The sequence below is a fragment of the Zingiber officinale genome, chromosome 5B (assembly GCF_018446385.1).
Source record: "Zingiber officinale cultivar Zhangliang chromosome 5B, Zo_v1.1, whole genome shotgun sequence".
Taxonomy (NCBI): Eukaryota; Viridiplantae; Streptophyta; class Magnoliopsida; order Zingiberales; family Zingiberaceae; genus Zingiber; species Zingiber officinale.
In genome coordinates, this window is record NC_055995.1 from 18,721,046 (window position 1) to 18,736,579 (window position 15,534).

A 15,534-nucleotide genomic window follows, 5' to 3' on the forward strand; every position below is an offset into this window, starting at 1 on the left:
GATTAGCCTTTGGAAGCTTATTGTTAGCTATTAGTCCCTTGTTCACCTTTCTGTCCGTTTGGGTTTACTTCAGGCTGATCTGATAAACATGTACGGCCAGAACTTCTTTTATGTTTCCTTGCCGTGGTAGTGTGTAAGAGGAATGGAGATAATTTTTGGTTTTGATAGAAGATTCCTTACCAGCTGCATTATGCATAATCTGTTAGATGGGGTTTTTTAAGAATGCAGTGGGTTTTGTTCTTGCTTTGGATGCATGTAACACGAACAGATAGTTTTGTTAGGACCGAAAAGTAGCTAGAGGGGGGGGGGGGGTGAATAGCTTCGCGTGTGCTCGTCGTGCTTCGTTGCTTGTTTCTTCAAAGTGATGCGCAGCGGAATACAAAGAAACAAACTACAACAATGCTAACAATAGGATTTTACTTGGTATCCACCTCACAAGAGGTGACTAGTCCAAGGATCCACGCACACACACACACCTCCACTAATAAATACTCCTTTTCGGTAACTACCGAAGGCGGAGAAGCCCAACAAGACTCTCAATACAAGTAGAAGAAAGGGTAGTAAAGAATAAGCAAAAGCTTACAAGAGATGCAGTAAAAACCCTAGCTTCTTCTTCTTCTTGTTGCAACTCGCCTCTTGACTTGGATGAACCTCCAAGAACCTTCAAGAACTGGCGGTGAGGAGCTTAGAGAGTGTTGGGGAGGAGCTGTGATGAATCTAGAATGAATCGGTGAAGTTCTACCGAAGGAAATGAACGCCTGCGGCTTAAATCGACGCTAACGGTCAAATCCCGATCGATTGGAATGCTCCCAATCGATCGGGGAGGCTTTGGATCGATCCACGGATCGATCCAGAGCGCCTCTGTGCTCTGGAAAAACTTCTGGATCGATCCACGGATCGATCCAGCGCTTATCGCGCGAAGCAGCAGCGTCCCAATCGATCCACTGATCGATTGGGACCTCTGGATCGATCCACCGATCGATCCAGAGGGGTTCTGTTCGCGGGGACTCACCGGATCGATCGGTGGATCGATCCAGATCTTCTGGATCGATCCACTGATCGATCCAGATCTGCTGGATCGATCCACGGATCAATCCAAACCTGCTGGATCAATCCACGGATCAATCCAAACCTGCTGGATCAATCGGCTGATCAATCCAGATCTTGGTTTTTGCCCAAAACCAAGCCCAAAGCCCCCTAAACCAACATCTAGTCAACCATGACTTGTTGGTACATAAGACCTAGCATCCGGTCACCCTTGACCAGCTAGGACTCTCTCACCAAGTGTCTGGTCAATCCCTTTGACCCACTTGGACTTTTCTCTTCTTGCCAAGTATCCGGTCACTCCCTAAGACCTACTTGGACTTTTCTTCCTCGTGCCAAGTATCCGGTCAATCCCTTTGACCTACTTGGACTCTCACCAGATGTCTGGTCAACTTTGACCCATCTGGATTTCTCTTGCCTGACTTCACTCACCAGGACTTTCCCAATTGCCTAGCTTTACTCACTAGGTCTTTTACCTGGCTTCACTCACCAGGATTTTTCTCCTGCCTAGCTTCACTCACTAGGACTTCCCAATTGCCTAGCTTCACTCACTAGGTCTTTCACCTGGCTTCACTCACCAGGATTTTCCTCCTGCCTAACATCCCAGTTAGGACTTCCCAGTCAAGTATCCGGTCATCCTTGACCTACTTGACTCTTCTTCAATCAACCTTGCATTGTCAAACATCGAAATCCAAACCAAGACTCAAGCTTGGTCAACCAGGTCAACCTTGACCTGAGGAATATTGCACCAACAATCTCCCCCTTTTTGATGTTTGACAATACCAACACTATCACTTACAATACCACATGTAAGTTAGGCTAATCCCATAGCCTAAACCTTCTTCATGCCACTAGGTAATGAATACATAAGTTAAGCCCTTCATTCTCCCCCTAAGAAGGCAAACTCCCTCTAGGTGATAAAAGCCTAACTTACTCCCTTTCATTCTCCCCCTATTGGCACACATCAAACCATGTCCCATTTTTGGGCACTATCCACTTGAAACCACTTGAACAATGAGGATATCCACTCTCCATTAAAGTTCAAATGCTCAACCTTGAGCATGTTCTTAACGGAAGGTTAACCACCTTCCAAGGTTCATGAAAAATAATTTTCATATCTTTAAAGAGTCTCTCCCCCTAAAGACATGGTGGTAACTTCTGTCATTGCACCAACAATGACTTGGAATCCCCAAAACTTTAGGAAACCCAATTTTAGAAGTTTTGAGGTTCAAATATTCAAAATTTGAAACAAACCTCAACCTAAACTTCAACTTAGCCTTCCTTAACCATTCCATCCTTGTTTTCCACACGAAAACACCCTTTTTATGTATACAACTGTATTTTCAGGGGTTTGGAATGGTTTCCTAGACTAAAATAGGTTCAAAATGCTGAAAATAAGCTTTCCCAGCTAAAATCAGCATCTTCAATCGATTGGAGTTGGGTTCCAATCGATTGAACCCTTTGAATCGATCCACCGATCGATTCAGGATTCTGGATCGATCGGTGGATCGATCCAGGAAGCTTCGTTCATGAGAATTGCTCTCAATCGATCGGCTGATCGATTGAGGCACTTCAATCGATCCACCGATCGATTGGAGGTCTGAAATTGCTGAAATTCAATTTCAGCCAATTTCAGAAACCCCTAGAAAATTCTACAAAATTCCAAAAATCGTAAAAATTTGTGTAGACATTATTTAGGGTATAATTTATCATGGAAAAATAGTTTTCTATGAAAATACATCATATTTTCAAAGATTGACACAAACTTGAGAACTTGCAAAAACTTTAGTGTTTTCTTCAAGTTTGTTCAACTATTCAATGGTGATTACTATCAAAAGATAGCCTTCACCAAGGTTTTCCAAAATCATTTTAAAAACATTTTCAAAACCAATATCCCACCATGTTCCTTGGGCTTAATGCACATGACTTGTACATTAGCTTTCCCAATGATGGGAAAACACATAACTATGTGTTTTGATGAACCTAAAAACTCAAAAGAATGCACTAAATCAACATCTTGAGCTTTGTTCATCATCCTAACATCTCACTTGTATCTAATGTGCACTAAAACACATACAAGTTACCTTATAGTCTTTGTGAGATGTAGATTTTGATTTTTCTCTAATCTAGGGATCATGCATATCTATCTAGGCATTTTAGAGATATTAGACATCCACCTAGGATGTCACTTGTTAATCAGTGTTGTTAAATGCCATTTGTCCTTAATTACAAGGAATTAAACTAATGCATGATAATGTTATGGCATACATCAAAAAGAAATAATTTTCAGAAGAAAATTTCCTATAACTACATGATGTATGTATGTCATGACATGGTATTTTTGAGTTTTTCATAATAAGTCATGAATGCACAAATAAAACATGATGTCATGGCATATAATGGGCAACCAAACATGGCAAGATTTTGCATAATTAAAATATACCTAGATTATCTATCTAAGTATCCTTAACCCTTAGCTAATCCTAAAGCATAAACCCTAGATTGCCCAATTTCCTTAAGAAAATGCCAAAACCCAACTTGACATTTCTTTAATCTCTTGAATTTATTATGCCAATTAAAAATATAAAACATTCCTCAAATATTGGCATATTTCATTTTCCCATAAGAGTAATCACTTTAAATTAAGGCTTAGATTTGCCTTAAATTCCTAAGACAATACCAAAGTCCCAATTTGGTATTTCTTAACACTTGATTTCTCGTGCCATTTAAAGTCATCTCAAATTTCTTCCTTTATAGCACATTTTACTCTTTCCAAGATTAACAATAAATTCATTTCATTTTCAAAGGTTAACAAAAACCTTGAAAATGCTCCTTGAGTGTCAATTTCTTCAAAGTTGGGTTAACTACCCTTCTTCTCAGAGTTGACACTCTCTAACCCATCTATGGGATAGAGAAAATGCTCCTAGGAACCCAAAACCTATTGGTGCTCCTTGGATGCTCTAGGTATTCACTAGGGATAACTTCCCTAGATACCTTCCTAGTGACCTTGTTTGGTTTCTTAGAAGTCTTGGTCACTTTTTCTAGGTCAACTCTAGGGATTGCTTCCCTTGTAACCTTCTTTGTGACTTTCTTAGTCTTCTTAGAAGTCTTAGTCACATTTGTTGTAAAAATACTCTTAGGGATAACTTCCCTTGTATTTTTGGCTTGACCACTAGACCTAGGGTTGGTTCCATAACTATATGGAACCCTATGGTAAGAGATTACATCCTTCTTAGCCTTTGGTTTGTATCCCAAACCCCTATGGCCATTAGATGACCTTTGTGCTCCTAGACCTAGGCTATGCTCATTTTGCCCTTTTTGGATATTTTCCATCCTTTTTAGGGTCTTTTCCATTTTATCAAGCCTTGACCTCAAGACTTGATTTTCTATCACTAAGTCCTTAGTTTTTGGTTTTCCATTAAATTTATGAGCATTTTTATTTCTAGGCTTGTAGCTAAGGTCCTTAGTGTGATTGCCTAGATTTTTATCTACCTTCCTAATCCTAGGTGTGGTAGTTATAGCATGGTAAGCTACATTATTTTCCTTAATTTTACCATGCTCTCTATTCTTATGGTAAATAGCATTAAAATGATATAAGTTAGAACTAGCATGCTTTTTACCATAATATAAAGGGATAGGCTCAATAAAAGTTACATTCCTTTTTACCTTAGAGGCTCCCCCTTGACTTGAGCTTCCTCCTTGAGCCTTGACCATCTTCTTCCCCTTAGGGCATTGACTCCGGTAATGCCCCTTTTGATTGCAAGAGAAGCACACAATGTGCTCCTTGCTCTTCTTTATTCCGGGGATGGTCTCCTTTGGCTTCTCCTTGCCCTTAGGTGCCACTTGGCCCTTCTTCTTGGCCAATTTAGGGCACTTGCTTTTGTAGTGCCTATGTTCCCTACATTCAAAACATATAATATGATTCTTATTATTAATTGAACTATTTATACCTTCTTGTGTAGGGGTGGCACTTGCTCCTCCATTTGATATGAATGTAGAGGCTTCCTCTTGATCCGAAATCGATTTCCCTCCAATTGATTTATCTTGACTTGTGGAGGTGAAAGCTTCTTCATCCTCTTCTTCTCTTGACCCGGATGTGGAGGATTCTCCTTCTTCTTGATCCGGTGTCACCAAGAGTTGCTCCCCCTCAATCCTAGAGGTGGAGGCTTCACCTTCTTCTTCATCCTCTTGTACATGAAACAAGGAATATGTTCCTTCCTTGCTCTTTTGATTACACTCCCTTGAGAATGAAGCTTCTTGGATTTCCTCTTCTTCGGAAGTTGAGCATCTCTCAACTTCGGAGTTCTCCTCTTGATCTTGCTCCAATGAGTCACTCTCTTTGGATTCTTCTTGGTTAGGTACAGTGGAGGGGATCTCATGAGCCTTTTCCAATTTGCTCCATAGCTCTTTGGCATCTTCAACTTCTCCGATTTTCTCCAAGATGTTGTTCGGCAATAGATTGACCAAAAGCTTGGTCACTTTGTCATTGGCCTCACATCTTTGGATTTGTTCTTGGCTCCATTTGCTCCTTTTGAGAACTTTGCCCTTTGAATTCCTTGGAGCCTTAAAACCTTCCATTAGAGCAAACCATTGCTCTATCTCCATCATCAAGAAATTTTCAATTCTTGATCTCCAAGAATCGAAGCTTGTGGATGTGTATGGTGGAGCCACCCTTGTATCAAATCCAAGTCCATCTTGGAATTGCATCTTGAAGTTGAGCTTCTTGAATTCTTTGACTTTGATGAATTTGCTCCAACTTCTTCACCCTCTAGCTTTGCTTGTTATGTTTGCCCCTTCCGGCGGTGATTCCGGTGAAAAACATACTTGTTAGGACCGAAAAGTAGCTAGAGGGGGGGTGAATAGCTTCGCGTGTGCTCGTCGTGCTTCGTTGCTTGTTTCTTCAAAGTGATGCGCAGCGGAATACAAAGAAACAAACTACAACAATGCTAACAATAGGATTTTACTTGGTATCCACCTCACAAGAGGTGACTAGTCCAAGGATCCACGCACACACACACACCTCCACTAATAAATACTCCTTTTCGGTAACTACCGAAGGCGGAGAAGCCCAACAAGACTCTCAATACAAGTAGAAGAAAGGGTAGTAAAGAATAAACAAAAGCTTACAAGAGATGCAGTAAAAACCCTAGCTTCTTCTTCTTCTTGTTGCAACTCGCCTCTTGACTTGGATGAACCTCCAAGAACCTTCAAGAACTGGCGGTGAGGAGCTTAGAGAGTGCTGGGGAGGAGCTGTGATGAATCTAGAATGAATCGGTGAAGTTCTACCGAAGGAAATGAACGCCTGCGACTTAAATCGACGCTAACGGTCAAATCCCGATCGATTGGAATGCTCCCAATCGATCGGGGAGGCTTTGGATCGATCCACGGATCGATCCAGAGCGCCTCTGTGCTCTGGAAAAACTTCTGGATCGATCCACGGATCGATCCAGCGCTTATCGCGCGAAGCAGCAGCGTCCCAATCGATCCACTGATCGATTGGGACCTCTGGATCGATCCACCGATCGATCCAGAGGGGTTCTGTTCGCGGGGACTCACCGGATCGATCGGTGGATCGATCCAAATCTTCTGGATCGATCCACTGATCGATCCAGATCTGCTGGATCGATCCACGGATCAATCCAAACCTGCTGGATCAATCCACGGATCAATCCAAACCTGCTGGATCAATCGGCTGATCAATCCAGATCTTGGTTTTTGCCCAAAACCAAGCCCAAAGCCCCCTAAACCAACATCTAGTCAACCATGACTTGTTGGTACATAAGACCTAGCATCCGGTCACCCTTGACCAGCTAGGACTCTCTCACCAAGTGTCTGGTCAATCCCTTTGACCCACTTGGACTTTTCTCTTCTTGCCAAGTATCCGGTCACTCCCTAAGACCTACTTGGACTTTTCTTCCTCGTGCCAAGTATCCGGTCAATCCCTTTGACCTACTTGGACTCTCACCAGATGTCTGGTCAACTTTGACCCATCTGGATTTCTCTTGCCTGACTTCACTCACCAGGACTTTCCCAATTGCCTAGCTTTACTCACTAGGTCTTTTACCTGGCTTCACTCACCAGGATTTTTCTCCTGCCTAGCTTCACTCACTAGGACTTCCCAATTGCCTAGCTTCACTCACTAGGTCTTTCACCTGGCTTCACTCACCAGGATTTTCCTCCTGCCTAACATCCCAGTTAGGACTTCCCAGTCAAGTATCCGGTCATCCTTGACCTACTTGACTCTTCTTCAATCAACCTTGCATTGTCAAACATCGAAATCCAAACCAAGACTCATGCTTGGTAAACCAGGTCAACCTTGACCTGAGGAATATTGCACCAACAATCTCCCCCTTTTTGATGTTTGACAATACCAACACTATCACTTACAATACCACATGTAAGTTAGGCTAATCCCATAGCCTAAACCTTCTTCATGCCACTAGGTAATGAATACATAAGTTAAGCCCTTCATTCTCCCCCTAAGAAGGCAAACTCCCTCTAGGTGATAAAAGCCTAACTTACTCCCTTTCATTCTCCCCCTATTGGCACACATCAAACCATGCCCCATTTTTGGGCACTATCCACTTGAAACCACTTGAACAATGAGGATATCCACTCCCCATTAAAGTTCAAACGCTCAACCTTGAGCATGTTCTTAACGGAAGGTTAACCACCTTCCAAGGTTCATGAAAAATAATTTTCATATCTTTAAAGAGTCCCTCCCCCTAAAGACATGGTGGTAACTTCTGTCATTGCACCAACAATGACTTGGAATCCTCAAAACTTTAGGAAACCCAATTTTAGAAGTTTTGAGGTTCAAATATTCAAAATTTGAAACAAACCTCAACCTAAACTTCAACTTAGCCTTCCTTAACCATTCCATCCTTGTTTTCCACACGAAAACACCCTTTTTATGTATACAACTGTATTTTCAGGGGTTTGGAATGGTTTCCTAGACTAAAATAGGTTCAAAATGCTGAAAATAAGCTTTCCCAGCTAAAATCAGCATCTTCAATCGATTGGAGTTGGGTTCCAATCGATTGAACCCTGCTGAATCGATCCACTGATCGATTCAGTATTCTTGGATCGATCGGCTGATCGATCCAGCGAGCTTCTGCTCGCGAGAAATGCCTTCTCAATCGATCGGCTGATCGATTGAGGCACTCCAATCGATCCACTGATCGATTGGAGGTCTGAAATTGCTGAAATTCAATTTCAGCCAATTTCAGAAACCCCTAGAAAATTCTACAAAATTCCAAAAATCGTAAAAATTTGTGTAGACATTATTTAGGGTATAATTTATCATGAAAAAATAGTTTTCTATGAAAATACATCATATTTTCAAAGATTGACACAAACTTGAGAACTTACAAAAACTTTAGTGTTTTCTTCAAGTTTGTGTCTAACTATTCAATGGTGATTACTATCAAAAGATAGCCTTCACCAAGGTTTTCCAAAATCATTTTAAAAACATTTTCAAAACCAATATCCCACCATGTTCCTTGGGCTTAATGCACATGACTTGTACATTAGCTTTCCCAATGATGGGAAAACACATAACTATGTGTTTTGATGAACCTAAAAACTCAAAAGAATGCACTAAATCAACATCTTGAGCTTTGTTCATCATCCTAACATCTCACTTGTATCTAATGTGCACTAAAACACATACAAGTTACCTTATAGTCTTTGTGAGATGTAGATTTTGATTTTTCTCTAATCTAGGGATCATGCATATCTATCTAGGCATTTTAGAGATATTAGACATCCACCTAGGATGTCACTTGTTAATCAGTGTTGTTAAATGCCATTTGTCCTTAATTACAAGGAATTAAACTAATGCATGATAATGTTATGGCATACATCAAAAAGAAATAATTTTCAGAAGAAAATTTCCTATAACTACATGATGTATGTATGTCATGACATGGTATTTTTGAGTTTTTCATAATAAGTCATGAATGCACAAATAAAACATGATGTCATGGCATATAATGGGCAACCAAACATGGCAAGATTTTGCATAATTAAAATATACCTAGATTATCTATCTAAGTATCCTTAACCCTTAGCTAATCCTAAAGCATAAACCCTAGATTGCCCAATTTCCTTAAGAAAATGTCAAAACCCAACTTGACATTTCTTTAATCTCTTGAATTTATTATGCCAATTAAAAATTTAAAACATTCCTCAAATATTGGCATATTTCATTTTCCCATAAGAGTAATCACTTTAAATTAAGGCTTAGATTTGCCTTAAATTCCTAAGACAATACCAAAGTCCCAATTTGGTATTTCTTAACACTTGATTTCTCGTGCCATTTAAAGTCATCTCAAATTTCTTCCTTTATAGCACATTTTACTCTTTCCAAGATTAACAATAAATTCATTTCATTTTCAAAGGTTAACAAAAACCTTGAAAATGCTCCTTGAGTGTCAATTTCTTCAAAGTTGGGTTAACTACCCTTCTTCTCAGAGTTGACACTCTCTAACCCATCTATGGGATAGAGAAAATGCTCCTAGGAACCCAAAACCTATTGGTGCTCCTTGGATGCTCTAGGTATTCACTAGGGATAACTTCCCTAGATACCTTCCTAGTGACCTTGTTTGGTTTCTTAGAAGTCTTGGTCACTTTTCTAGGTCAACTCTAGGGATTGCTTCCCTTGTAACCTTCTTTGTGACTTTCTTAGTCTTCTTAGAAGTCTTAGTCACATTTGTTGTAAAAATACTCTTAGGGATAACTTCCCTTGTATTTTTGGCTTGACCACTAGACCTAGGGTTGGTTCCATAACTATATGGAACCCTATGGTAAGAGATTACATCCTTCTTAGCCTTTGGTTTGTATCCCAAACCCCTATGGCCATTAGATGACCTTTGTGCTCCTAGACCTAGGCTATGCTCATTTTGCCCTTTTTGGATATTTTCCATCCTTTTTAGGGTCTTTTCCATTTTATCAAGCCTTGACCTCAAGACTTGATTTTCTATCACTAAGTCCTTAGTTTTTGGTTTTCCATTAAATTTATGAGCATTTTTATTTCTAGGCTTGTAGCTAAGGTCCTTAGTGTGATTGCCTAGATTTTTATCTACCTTCCTAATCCTAGGTGTGGTAGTTATAGCATGGTAAGCTACATTATTTTCCTTAATTTTACCATGCTCTCTATTCTTATGGTAAATAGCATTAAAATGATATAAGTTAGAACTAGCATGCTTTTTACCATAATGTAAAGGGATAGGCTCAATAAAAGTTACATTCCTTTTTACCTTAGAGGCTCCCCCTTGACTTGAGCTTCCTCCTTGAGCCTTGACCATCTTCTTCCCCTTAGGGCATTGACTCCGGTAATGCCCCTTTTGATTGCAAGAGAAGCACACAATGTGCTCCTTGCTCTTCTTTGTTCCGGGGATGGTCTCCTTTGGCTTCTCCTTGCCCTTAGGTGCCACTTGGCCCTTCTTCTTGGCCAATTTAGGGCACTTGCTTTTGTAGTGCCTATATTCCCTACATTCAAAACATATAATATGATTCTTATTATTAATTGAACTATTTATACCTTCTTGTGTAGGGGTGGCACTTGCTCCTCCATTTGATATGAATGTAGAGGCTTCCTCTTGATCCGAAATCGATTTCCCTCCAATTGATTTATCTTGACTTGTGGAGATGGAAGCTTCTTCATCCTCTTCTTCTCTTGACCCGGATGTGGAGGATTCTCCTTCTTCTTGATCCGGTGTCACCAAGAGTTGCTCCCCCTCAATCCTAGAGGTGGAGGCTTCACCTTCTTCTTCATCCTCTTGTACATGAAACAAGGAATATGTTCCTTCCTTGCTCTTTTGATTACACTCCCTTGAGAATGAAGCTTCTTGGATTTCCTCTTCTTCGGAAGTTGAGCATCTCTCAACTTCGGAGTTCTCCTCTTGATCTTGCTCCAATGAGTCACTCTCTTTGGATTCTTCTTGGTTAGGTACAGTGGAGGGGATCTCATGAGCCTTTTCCAATTTGCTCCATAGCTCTTTGGCATCTTCAACTTCTCCGATTTTCTCCAAGATGTTGTTCGGCAATAGATTGACCAAAAGCTTGGTCACTTTGTCATTGGCCTCACATCTTTGGATTTGTTCTTGGCTCCATTTGCTCCTTTTGAGAACTTTGCCCTTTGAATTCCTTGGAGCCTTAAAACCTTCCATTAGAGCAAACCATTGCTCTATCTCCATCATCAAGAAATTTTCAATTCTTGATCTCCAAGAATCGAAGCTTGTGGATGTGTATGGTGGAGCCACCCTTGTATCAAATCCAAGTCCATCTTGGAATTGCATCTTGAAGTTGAGCTTCTTGAATTCTTTGACTTTGATGAATTTGCTCCAACTTCTTCACCCTCTAGCTTTGCTTGTTATGTTTGCCCCTTCCGGCGGTGATTCCGGTGAAAAACATCCTTGCTCTGATACCACTTGTTAGGTGGTGAATAGCTTCGCGTGTGCTCGTCGTGCTTCGTTGCTTGTTTCTTCAAAGTGATGCGCAGCGGAATACAAAGAAACAAACTACAACAATGCTAACAATAGGATTTTACTTGGTATCCACCTCACAAGAGGTGACTAGTCCAAGGATCCACGCACACACACACACCTCCACTAATAAATACTCCTTTTCGGTAACTACCGAAGGCGGAGAAGCCCAACAAGACTCTCAATACAAGTAGAAGAAAGGGTAGTAAAGAATAAACAAAAGCTTACAAGAGATGCAGTAAAAACCCTAGCTTCTTCTTCTTCTCGTTGCAACTTGCCTCTTGACTTGGATGAACCTCCAAGAACCTTCAAGAACTGGCGGTGAGGAGCTTAGAGAGTGCTGGGGAGGAGCTGTGATGAATCTAGAATGAATCGGTGAAGTGCTACCGAAGGAAATGAACGCCTGCGGCTTAAATCGACGCTAACGGTCGAATCCCGATCGATTGGAATGCTCCCAATCGATCGGGGAGGCTTTGGATCGATCCACGGATCGATCCAGAGTGCCTCTGTGCTCTGGAAAAACTTCTGGATCGATCCACGGATCGATCCAGCGCTTATCGCGCGAAGCAGCAGCGTCCCAATCGATCCACTGATCGATTGGGACCTCTGGATCGATCCACCGATCGATCCAGAGGGGTTCTGTTCGCGGGGACTCGCCGGATCGATCGGTGGATCGATCCAAATCTTCTGGATCGATCCACGGATCAATCCAAACCTGCTGGATCAATCCACGTATCAATCCAAACCTGCTGGATCAATCGGCTGATCAATCCAGATCTTGGTTTTTGCCCAAAACCAAGCCCAAAGCCCCCTAAACCAACATCTAGTCAACCATGACTTGTTGGTACATAAGACCTAGCATCCGGTCACCCTTGACCAGCTAGGACTCTCTCACCAAGTGTATGGTCAATCCCTTTGACCCACTTGGACTTTTCTCTTCTTGCCAAGTATCTGGTCACTCCCTAAGACCTACTTGGACTTTTCTTCCTCGTGCCAAGTATCCGGTCAATCCCTTTGACCTACTTGGACTCTCACCAGATGTCTGGTCAACTTTGACCCATCTGGATTTCTCTTGCCTGACTTCACTCACCAGGACTTTCCCAATTGCCTAGCTTTACTCACTAGGTCTTTTACCTGGCTTCACTCACCAGGATTTTTCTCCTGCCTAGCTTCACTCACTAGGACTTCCCAATTGCCTAGCTTCACTCACTAGGTCTTTCACCTGGCTTCACTCACCAGGATTTTCCTCCTGCCTAACATCCCAGTTAGGACTTCCCAGTCAAGTATCCGGTCATCCTTGACCTACTTGACTCTTCTTCAATCAACCTTGCATTGTCAAACATCGAAATCCAAACCAAGACTCAAGCTTGGTCAACCAGGTCAACCTTGACCTGAGGAATATTGCACCAACAAGTTTTAGTTCTTAAAGCAGGCAATTTAATACAGTGCAGATTTTGTTAAGCATTTAAGTGCAGTGTTAATAAGTATTTCTGTTCAGTTTTATATTTTTGTATCTGGAGTCAATTGTTGTAAGAATAGCTTCTTATCTTGCTCCGGATTTTTGTACATATACCTTTATGAGTAATTATAAGTAAATGAAGACCAAGGTCTTAATTTTGATCCCAAATTCCAGCATTTGAGGATCAGCAGCACGTCTAGTGCTTGAAGAAATGCTGAGGCATTATATATTAGAAGTAATAATAGATAACAAGTATTTTATTTTTAAGAGGCTAGTACCCGACTTCCGAGGTTGTCATTAAAGAAATTCAGGTGACCGTTTCTGAGGTCTCGGCCCTGGTAAGACCGAGGTCTTTACCCTCGTTGGACTGATGGCTCGTTACCTCAGTTTCTATTAGGGAGAGCGCAATGATACTAAGCCTGGGCCCAAGAAGAAAGAGTTGATTATTATTTTGAAGTATTAAAGTATAAATTTTAAACAAGTGAAATAAGCTTCACATAAGTTTAAAATTCAGCAAGTTTAGTTTCTTTTATGCTAGCATGTTGTTCTGATTATCTTTACATGTTTAGCATTTCAGTAAGTTTCTTTTGCTATTAGATGAGCATGAGTAGTATCTTCTTTTGAGCATTCAGTTTTTAGATTTCAGTATATTCACATGCATATTCGAGATTTGTGAGTTAGATAGCGCTTACTAAGCAATTTTGCTTATAGTTGCATTTTCTCTTACTGCAGATAAAGGAAAGGAAAAGCTATAGCAAAGGAAGGCGATAAGGAGGTGCGAATGGATGTGTGATGCCTGGACTATAGAAGCCTTGGGATTTAGCATAAGAATTTATTAAGATTGTCATGTATTTAGAATTCTTTCTTTTAAATTGTTTTGCACATTAGACCTATTATCTGAGTTGTATAATGGTTGCATGCATGTTCAGATTAATAACTATATTTCAGCATGATTAGATTGATGTATAGTTTTAGTTGTGTTCACATGTTGGAGTAGAATGTAGAGATAAGTTGTTTATATTTTCCGGTGCTATCAGTTCATATTTAGAGAGTTTATGTATTGATATTCACATGTGTGCAATATTAGTTTTAAAAAAAGTTAGTAGTCCAGTAGCGCTCCACCCTCACAGACCAGTAGTGAGGAGGGTGGAGTGTTACAAGTTGGTATCAGAGCTCACTTGGCTACCAGGATTCATAAACTCTAATACTTAAGCCTGGAGGTTTAGAGTTTGAATCCTGGGGGAGGCAAAAATCCACTGCCAGGGGTGGAAAGTCCTATTGAGTAATGGCATGGTCACAGGGTCATCGGTCGACGACATGAGAGGTCGCCAAATGGGCCGATGACATAAGGGCCGCCAGTGGACCGCCGCAAGGGCCACCCAAGAGGCCAAAGGGCCTCTTGGGCGACCCTTGCGGCGGCCCACTGGCGGCCCTTATGTCGTCGGCCCATTTGACGACCTCTAATGTCGTCGACCGACGACTCTTTGGCCGTGTCGTTACTCACTAGGATTTTCCACCCCTGGCCAGTGGATTTTTGCCTCCCTCAGGATTCGAACTCTAGACCTCCAGGCTTATGTACTAGAGTTTATGAATCCTGGTAGCCAAGTGAGCGGCTACCAGGAATCCTGGTAGCCAAGTAGCCGAATGACCCGGAGGTTGGACTTAGCTAACTTTCTTGACTAGTAGGAAATTAAGTTATGTGATTTAATTAAAGAGATACTTACATTGGTTTGGGAATCTTCTGAATCAAATACGGATCTATGACTTTGCTCAAACTTAGCTTCTGATTCTATCTTGGATTTGGATTCGATGACTTGCTCTCAGGCCGAAAGTGCAAGGAATCTTGTATGTTCGAGATCTTCATTGGAGTCTTCCGATGATGACTCATCCCACGTTGCTTGTAGCGCCTTATTTTTTCATTGCTTCATAACTTCCTTCTGGTTTGGACATTTCACCTTGATGTGCCCCTTCTTATTGCAGCCATAGCAGGTGACATCAAATTTCATGTTTGAGTTTGGGCTTAGTTGCATCATCTTTTACTGGATCACCTTTTTGATCTAACATTTTGTAAAGCCCTTCTTTTTCTTGTACAATTTTCATACAAGGTTGACGAGCTCAGCAGTGATCTCGTCGTCATCTTCTGAGTCTGATTCATCTTCAGGCTTGGGTTTGGTTCATCGCTTGATTTTTGGTTCCTGTGTTCTACTTGTACCTACAACCAAAGTAATACCTTTCACTACCAGTAGTGCATTAGTTTGTTCGTGAAGTTCAAATTCTGAAAATAGCTCATCTAATTTAATTAATAAAAAATCATTAGATACTTTGTAAGCATCTACCATAGATGTTGATAAAGTATTCCTTGGAAAGACATTAAGTGTTGGATCGAGATGCACTAGAGGGGGGGGGGGGTGAATAGCGCTCGTGACATTCACTTTTCGTATTCGGAAAACTTATCAGATAACGCAGCGGAATAATAAATAAAGGAACACAAAAAGTCACCAAGATTTACTTGGTTTGGAGCCTTGGGCAACTCCTACTCTAAGG